This window comes from Talpa occidentalis, unplaced genomic scaffold, assembly GCF_014898055.3.
Source record: "Talpa occidentalis isolate TD23 unplaced genomic scaffold, MPIMG_talOcc4v2.1 talOcc4.13, whole genome shotgun sequence".
NCBI lineage: Eukaryota > Metazoa > Chordata > Mammalia > Eulipotyphla > Talpidae > Talpa > Talpa occidentalis.
Window position 1 is genome coordinate 21,026,489 of NW_023601322.1, and position 9,317 is coordinate 21,035,805.

The window sequence follows — 9,317 nt, forward strand, 5'->3', positions numbered from 1 at the left end:
GCCGCCCCCGGGTAGGGCCGCGGGCCCCAGCCTCCCCCCGGCCCCGGGGAGCAGGGACCCGCCGCGCCCGCGCCCAGCGACCCGGGGGAAGCGGGGTGGGGGGTGCTCATCCGCCCGCCGCCTCGGCCGGACCGGAGGACGCGCGGGTCACCGCGGGCGGGCGGGGGGCGGGCGAGGGGCGCGCTGTCCCCGTCCCCGTCCCCGCCGAGCCCGGGCGCTCCCCCCGCGCCCCCGCCGGCTCCGTCACGACTCCGGCGCCCGGACGCCGCGGAGCCCGGGGCAGCGGCCCGCACCCCTCCGGCTCAGCCCGACCCCAGCCCGGGACGCTCCCCGGGTCCCGCGGCTCGACCGGCAGCCCGGCCGCGGCCCTGCGCCCCTTCCCGCCTCACCTGCGCTCCCGCCCGCTGCGCGCGCCCCGTCGGGGCACACAGCGACCCCGGCCGGGACGCGCCCGGCCGCGGTGACTCGGGGCGCGACGGCCGCCGCCGCCGTCTCCTCCTCGGCACCAGCCCCGGCGGCGAGCGCAGGGTCCCGGTCAGAGCCCGGCCGGCGCCGAAGCGATTCTCGCCGCCTCCGCAGGCTGCACCACCAAGTCCCTTCACTCGTCCGCGCCGCCCGGAGAAAATGTCACCAGAGGCCGTTCCGCTCGGCTCCTCACTTCCGCCCGGAACCACAGAGTCCGCGCCGGTCGGCTAGAGCGGCCGCTGCGGCGGGAGCCTCTCAAGACCGGGGCGGGAGGCGCGGGGAAAGCCGGACAGCGCCATCTAGCGGAAGGGGAGCCTCGTTCCTCCCGCTGCAGAGCTCCCCGAGCGCGGGCATCGGTTTTCCAGACTTCTTTCCCGCGCTGTCTCCATCCGTTGCGCAGCGCCGGTCCAGAAATCTCTTTCCAGGAGGGTTAGGAAAGTCAGTCAACGCGAACCGAGCACACAACTCTAAGAAAAGGGCGGCGCTTCCTTCTCCGTGCGCTGCTCAGTACTCACCTGTCTTGAAGCTTTTCCACATGAAGCTCATGGTGTCTGAAGACTTGGGTCACTCCAGCAGGGAGGCCGCTCTCCTCTCTCCCCACTTTTTTGCAGACGCGGGTAGCTCGGATGCGGGAGGCTCAGCTACGCTCTTCCCTTGCAGTGGCATCAACATCCCGTTCAAGTTTCTGGACCCGAACCTTGCAGGCCTCGCAGATGCACTGCCACCTGCTGGTGGACGGGGTCCGCCAGGGAGGCCCGCTCCGCCCCTACACCCCAAATTCCACCTCTGCTGTCACTTTCCGTCTTGCTATTTACCGCGGAAAGAGGGACGCACACGTACTTTATGAGCTTTCGAGCTGCTTCTTTAAGGTCTGGGATCGAGGGGAACGTGTTAGACGAGGGGCCGGGAGGAAAGGTGAGGTATGCACAGACCACCTGGCGAACTAACCTCACTACTCAAGATCTGGCCACAGGCCCCTGCTTCCTAGAGGCAGCGGAGGGAGGAAGGAAAGAGGGAAGAAAGGGATGAAGAGAGAGAGGCTTCAGGATTCATACTGGTACCTGCGGTGAGACTCCCCAAGAGGAGAGTCTGAAAATCTGGCCCCATTCTCACCTTAAACACCAATCTCTCCTTCAGATCAGGCCTTTCAGCTCCCCCCAGTTTACTCATTTATTCTATCTGCCTACAAGCATGGGACTTTTTTTATCCCTAACTAAATGAATAGATGGGCAAAATAATTTTATAACTGATTTTATTGAATGCTGACTATGTGCCCCACATTATAGTGTACATCTGAATAGGTTCACTTATTTAATCCTCACAAAAACCTTACCTTTTTGGTGTCCCTGCCTTGTAACAGTATGACTAGTACCAGGTGGAAACTGAGTCAAAGAGTAGTAAAGTGACCCACCCAAGGTCACACACCGGTAAGTGGCAGGACTGGTCTGACACACAAACAACTCCAGAACCTGCTTTCTCAACTGTCTCGTTGAGATTCAAGAACATACTGTGTGCCTGATAAAGCATTATGTCTATGTATGTTATTTCACTCATTCGCTCACTACTTATTCATTTATTTCCTTGCTACTTTAGTCCTCAAGGAATTGGAGAGGTGGTGGGTAGTAACAAGACCCCAAGTTCTTTCAGGAGAGAAGAAGAACTGTTGAGATCACAACTGTCAGACTTGATATGAATGAATGAATATGGTGATACACTCAGTTTTAAACAGCTTCTTGACAATAGCATGACTTCTTGCCAATGCTAGAGATACTGAAATAGGACCCTGACTATTGAGGGACCGGGACCATTTGGTTCCTCCTGCTTGAATCCAGCAAGTCAATTCCCAGTAAATGACGTGTGTGTATTTTTGAAGACTGGGGCATTTGATATCATAAGAACTAATATCCTACCTACTGCTATGTTTATCTTGGTCCTTAGTACTATTATGTTTATCTTGCTAAATAGGGCAATTGCTTTCTTTAAGAGCAGGAAGGAGAGGGCAGTTGATCCTACTTCTGCTTTGGAATTGTCTCCTAGAAATCTCCTGTGGCTTAAATACTCATCTCTCCAAGCTCCTGAAAACCCACTTCCTTGATAAAACCAGCCCAGCCCAGATACAACCAACTTCACCACCCTCTCCATTCCATTGCCTTTACAGAAATTTCTGCAAGACTTCTCTGCACACAGATACTTTTAAAAACATGCCCTAGCCCGTGGCCTAGCCATGGTGTTTCTACTGTGTCTCATCAGTGGTTCTCCTCTCAACTTCTGTCATGAGCCCTGGACGCCAAGGTCAAGCCTGTCTGAATCACTCTTCACCACCATTTCTTGTGCTTGATGCATCACCTGGAAGGGGTCTGGGCCTGCAGCAGGTAACTGTTAAAAACGGTGACCTGAGCAATAGCGTTAGAGTGACTGGCCTGGTCTTGACTAGGTCTGTTCCTTTCCTCCAAGCAGGTTACTTCTACCATCTTCCCCTAAAAGCTGAATGCTATTATTAGAACTACTCTTTGGATATGGAAAATGAGGGATCCGAGGGGGCAGGACCTTCATTTCTGGGATTTGGCTCATCTCTCTCCTTTTCAGATTGCTAAGAACTGAGCTACCCCTCTCTCATCATAACTGCCCACTCCCAACATGACTAGAATCCATGAGAATCCCCTAGCATCTGCTCTAAGGCAGTAGAATTAGGGTAATGCTGCCCCTCTACACTGTGGTGGCCATGTAACCACAGACAGGTCACTGCTTCCAGAGTTTACCTTACCTGCTTGGCCTCTCAGTGTCATTCCACAGAATTCGACTGCATCCTCCATATGAAGAACACAATCATCAGTATTGATATGCATGAATATGAACTAATACATTCAGTTTTACAAGAACTTCTTGACAATAACATTGACTCCTGGACTCTAATACTGGAGACACTGAAGTAGGTCCCTAACTATTGAGGGACCATCTTGGGTCCTCCTAGAAACTTTCCAAGGAAGGTCACATGTTCATCAGTACCAGGACCTCTGGAGTCCGACAGATATGCATTTGGATTGGGCTCCATCTCACTGTAGCCCAGTGACCTCAGAGCACCCCACATTCCCATGGAGCCTCAGTGTCCTCACCTGCCAAGCACTGATGACCCCTCACACAACTCTGCAGGCTCTCGTGAGGGGTAATGAGTTGTGGGGGAGAGGGGTGCACCTCTCATCACAAATCTTGACTCAGAACGAACTCTTTATAAACAGGGCCGTTGTTGTGATGGCAACGGTCCAGGCACACACTCACATTGATGGTGCCATCTCTACAGACTCAGCTTTCCTGAGCAGCAAGTTCACGGGACCAGAATGGAACAGAGCAGAAAGATATCACGAAGGTGGAGACATGTGGTGGGCCAGGGTGGCTGTGAGGATATTACAGAGGTGGGTGATTGAGCCTCCTCCGTGTTGAGCTCCAAGTCCTTGTTTCCAATCAGGCGATCCCTCTGACCCTGCTATATGGAAAGCCTATGACTTCTATTGAAAGAGGAAAAATAATACAAAAGACAATTTTTAAATTATCAACAAGTATTTATTGGCTTATCATTTTCTCCATGAAAAAAGAATAGCTGTTAGGACACAATGTGAGACTTTATGGGACCCGGGGTAGGAGGGGCGAAGGCCTCCTCTGACACCCCACTGAACTAGCATCCCCACTGCCCATAACTGCACCTGTGTGTTCTCTTCATAACAGATGCCCTCCCGTGTGCCTCTTGTGCATCTTCAGGTCCATTTCCCACAAGGAGAGCAGGGTAGGGGCAGGTAGAGCTCTCCTGGGAGGCAGAAACTCTGAGCGTGTGTATGAACACAGGAAGTCGGAGCATCTAGCTGGGAGGCTCAGGCACCTGGAAGAATGTCCAAACAAGGAAACGGTACGAGGTGCCAAGTGGGTGAGAGGCCATCAAGGAATGCCTGGGGAGGATCTGGATCCTGGCTTAACAGTTGTTAAGCCAAGGAAGAGAGAGCCCCGAGAGCAGAGCTCAATCACTCCTTCCTCCCAGCCGGGGATGTGGGCCAGGCAGTTCAGTCAATGTTGGGGACTGAATGAGCAATTGTGCAGAGGAGCTGACCTCTGGGGGAAGAGGGCAAGAGGTGGGGAAACCCCTCGGATGTTTGGAGGATAATAACCCAGGGCAGCCTGGACACAGAGAAGGCAGGAGGGAAGTCGGAGGTTGGATGTGAATGGAAGACGGCTGGGCTTTATTAATCCAGCACTAATGGGGAAGCAGGCCCTGCAGTTCTTGCTGAGATTTCTACTGAGCAATAAAGGTCAAGAGCTGGAGGAAGCAGATCCTCCTGACCCATCAACACCTTGGGCTGGGAAAGTGAGTGACCCCACTACTCCTGGAGGCAGGTGGAACTGGGACAGGAAAAGACTAAATTGAGAACTGCTGAGACAGAAGAAAGGAAGGAAGGATTTAGGAATGAAGAAAAGGGCTCTGAGCCTTAGGGACCTTCCTTGTCCGTGCACCCCTCTTTTGGGATAGAGGGCTCATAGGGCTTCCTGCCACTGAAACACCAACTTCATGGAGAAGGCCTCTTGCTCTATCTTTCCTGTCTGGCTCCAGCTCTGAAAACTACAACATTTAAGCAGGAACATCAGGGAAATTATGGTATAATTAAAAATACATCTTTGGTCTTATTCCTCAGTTCCTGCCTTGAAGCTCCTAAAATCTTTGGAATTTCCTGAGTGTTAGGAGTGCCTTTTGTTATTCTGAAGAAACCCCTTTTATGCTAATGAAGTTACTCTTGGTTGGGCCCCCAGGTAGCTTAGGATGGGTGCTCCTGGCCAGGGAAACCCAGCTCCAGGAAGGGGAGAAGGGCTGGCTATTGAGTTCAATCACCAATGACAGTCATTTAATCAATTGTGCCCACATAATTAGGCTTAACCGAAAGAAAAAAAAACCATCATAAATGATGAGGTCCAGAAGCTTCCAGGTTAGTAAACACATTAAGATGCTGGGAGGGTTGTGCACCCAGAACCTCTGAGCCAGCTTCCACCTCTGCCCCTACTTATGTTTCTCTTCTATTTGACTGTTCCAAGGTGTAGGGTAAGGAAAAAGTATCAGGCTTTTCTGCCTTCCCACCATTAGGATAAATGAGGGAACCCTGTGGTCCTGAATGCATGCCTGATGGCGGGCACCTGAAGTGGGTACACCTGGGCTGAGAGACTGAGTTTATAAGGGCAGCGTCGCGGGGATGCCAGCAGAAGCAAAGAACGAATGGAAGCGGAGAGAAGAAGAGAAGCAGAGAGAATGCCAGAGAGCCCAGATACAGTGAGGATTTGCTGGGGGCTGGGAGGTCTGCCAGCCTCCCGGCCCCCCAGCACCCCTGCCTGCCATGTGCCTGGTAAATCTAAATAAAAGACCTGCAGAAACCACTGAGGACTCCGACTCCTCCTTTACCCGGTCTGCTGGATCAGAAAACCTGCCCTGTGTCATTCCTGCCACTACACAAAGTCATAATCTTCACAACGAATCAGTAATAGTGTTACAGGGCAGCCCCGATATTGAACTGGTTGCCTGGCTGTGGGTCCTCACCTGCGCGCTTAAAAGGGACTTATTAATACTCGCCCTAACAATAGTAAGTGAAGTGCTTTTCTGAGTTCTGTGAGTCATTCTAGTAAACTATTGAACTTATAGGGGAGTGATGGGAACCCTCAAATTTACAGTCTTCAGAACAGAAGTGTAGGTAGCCAAGGACCCTCCTGGTGGCTGACATCTAAAGTAGAGCAGTCTTGTGGGACTAAGTCCTTAACCTGTGGGGTCTGGGCTAACTCTGTGTAGCGAGTGTCAGAATTGAACTGGATTATTGGACACCCAGGCATCAGTGGGGGAAAAAAAAAATAACAAAAGCACACAACACAGGATCCTAAAACTGTCCTCAAAATCTGTTATATTTGGCTTTAAATAATCATGTTCTATCAAGCAAAACTGTTAGGGGGAAAAGGATGTCCTGAAGCTAATTCCATACAGGCTTTGTGGACTCCACCCCCACCCCAGGCCAAAGCCAAAGACACTGGGAACTCCAAATCCCATCACCACCAAAGGGAAGGTGGCTGGGCTCTGAGGGTGGGGTTAAACAGCCAGGTTGGTATAAAGGCAGACACGTGGGCTTTGGGGAGGTCCCCCCATTTTGGCTCTCCGCCAGCTCGCAGCGTCTGGCCAGCTCGGAGAGTGCCTTTGGGTTTCCAGGTTGGCGGATCGGGTAGGACGCATTAAAGACTTTATTTCCTTATTTTCTCCCTGAGTTGTACATTTTCCTTATTTCCTTTCCCTTGTAAATAAACCTTTTATTAACCTTTTGTGTGTGCCTGTAGTGGAGTATTCATAAGTCCCTTGTAAGCGCGCAGGGGAGAACCCACAGCCAGGCAACCCGTTCAATATCGGGGCTGCCCTGTAACAAAACTAGTCCTAGGCCAAATCTCTTCAGAGACCTCCCCTCCCTTACCAGTGACTGTGTCTGCTTTTCAGTTGGAAGCCTCACTGCCCTCAGCCAAGACTCCAGAAGGTGGATTGGGTACATGCTTTGCCTCTCTGACGGTATTGAAATGGCAGGGAGTGCCTCTGAGGAGGAATTAATCTTTCCTGGTGACACTGCAGGTACCAAATCCTGGGTGGGGGAAATATTACTGGGTGGGGATCACCCAACATTCCTCAGATGCTCCTGTACGTGGCTACCTCCTGTACGTGGCTACCTCCTGTACGTGGGTCCCAGGAGAGCCTAAAAAGTTATGCATACTGCACAATTTTATTCAAAATCCACCTCTTGGAAGTCAGCCGCCTGACACTGGTAAGCTTTTGTCATGTGGTATTTCATTAATCCTACCTCAAGGAGGCGGGGTAAGTTTTACAGAGAGGAACTGACACTCAGAGACGACCTGTCACCAAGGTGAAGTGACTGAAGGGGAAGAGCTAGGATTCCTGAGAGAGGACACGGTCAGGTCACCTCTGTCCATCTATTAATAAGAGCCAGTCTAGAAACAAATCACAAGTAGTTCACATGGGAAACCTGGCAATCTCTGAAGAAGAAGAGGGACATGTGGGAGGGAGAAACTAATCTCACGAGCATAAAGGACTTCCTGAGAGTGTACGCCTTTGACAAGGGCCTCGGGCACAAAACAAGGCTTCCAAAGTCAGAAGTGAAGAGTCTTCCAGGCAAAGTCTGGCCTGAGGAGAGGCTGGGCTTGGTAAGTGCGGGCACAAAGAGACACTTAAGTGATACATCCAGTATTAATAGTTTGGGCCCTTATACCCCATCCTTCAGTTCTGTCTCTATCTTTTTGCTTATTAATACCAATAATGTACGTACAGAGATTACCCTGAATGCTTCATGTGTGAGTTCATCAACTCTTCTCAACAGTCCTGAAAGGTAGGTAAAGCAGACATTATACCCATTTTGGAGAGAGAATTTGACTGGCTGATGACAGGAAATTCTGAAGAAGTTCTTATTCAATAAATGAATGACTTGCCCAAGATCACTAGCACTCCATGGGAAAATTAGGCACTAACCTTGTTCTGCTACCTCCACATCCCAGCCTCTTGTCTTTCGAAGAACGTCTCTGGGGGACTTAGCAAGGCCATTGTTTGTGTATTGGGGGTGGGGAATTAGGCTCATGATTGTGTTTCATAATGTGCTGATCATTCAAAAAAGACTCTCGGCATGAGAAAAATACAAGCATTCATTAAAATACTTCAATAGGGGCCTCCTTGGTGGTGCAAGGGGTTAAGATGCAACCTATGAGGCTCTCCGCAGCCACTGCAGCAAGAGTTCTATCCCCGGCCAGGGAGCTACCCACATGGTGCAGCAGACCTCTCCTGACTTACCCACTGCTCCCCTCAGAAGTGAATTTCAGTCGCTCTGCCTGTTCTGTTCCCCACTCTGTCTCTGGTGAATCCTCTCACACCCCGCGCTTCTGGCCTGCACCCCAGTTCTTGAATGCATAAATCTTTAAAAATAAAATAAAATACTTCAATAGACTGACAGCAGCAACAATAACTTAAAATTAAATTAAGCAGAGGATCTCATGTGACTCTTCTCTTGAGGAGTCATTGCAAAAGCACGAGGTTTTGGTGCAACAGGATGGGCACCCCAGAAGACAGACACAGCAGAAGGTCACAGACCCTGTATGAGGGCAGCAGGCTAGGAGGGTCCCCACCACCCCAGGACTCCAGGATACCAGGCAGCTTCCAAAGCCCCCTCTGTTCTTGAGTAATTGTCATTCATTGAGAACCACAAGTCACCACTGGGCTAAGGAGAGAATCATAGGTATCACCCTCTAATTTTGTAGAAAAAATGGTATCTTTTACTCATGTTACTTTTTTGGAGAAATCTGTCCCTTAAAATGCTTAGTAGTGCTGTTCTGGCCTTTTAATTCTGCTCCTGGCTGCTGCCGTTAGTCTTGAAGTCCTAAGAAGGGCAAAAGACCAGCTTTGCAGGAAGGCAGCTCAAGATTCCTCTCTGAGGTGATGGGAAGGCTTTACTGTGTGAAGCCAGGCCCATTATAAGATCAGGCTGAGTAAAAAGCTGGAGGATGAGGGCCAAAATGACTCCATTTTTGTAGCCAAGAATGTATGCCCATGCCCTCCAGGCCAGACCAAGAGGAGTATAAAATGTAAACAGTCCCTGGCCATAGAGAACTAAGACCTTACAATGTACAGAACACTGTGAAGTCAAAGTTTGTCCTTGGTGTGTCTCTCCCCACTACATCCCGAATGCTCCTTGATCAATCAGTGCCCTCACCTCTTACCACTCAAACCCTCCTCCTCTCTGCAGACAACCAGCTCCTCCTGGACAAGAATTCAATCACTTAGGCTTTTTGTCTTA

General features: G+C 50.9%; 1 protein-coding gene across 3 annotated transcripts in view; it reads right to left on the bottom strand.

Moving 5' to 3' along the window:
• The window catches only part of ARK2N (arkadia (RNF111) N-terminal like PKA signaling regulator 2N), a 67,173-nt gene extending 66,007 nt beyond the window's left edge, over positions 1–1,166 (bottom strand). For 2 of the 3 annotated variants that reach the window (XM_037508580.2, XM_037508578.2), the window contains exon 1: positions 390–428. The gene's annotated coding sequence lies outside the window, so the exon portion shown is untranslated. Of the gene's footprint in view, positions 1–389; positions 429–980 lie in introns of those variants that run through there. The other variant, XM_037508579.2, reaches the window with a different exon arrangement.
• Positions 1,167–9,317: the final 8,151 nt, after the last annotated feature.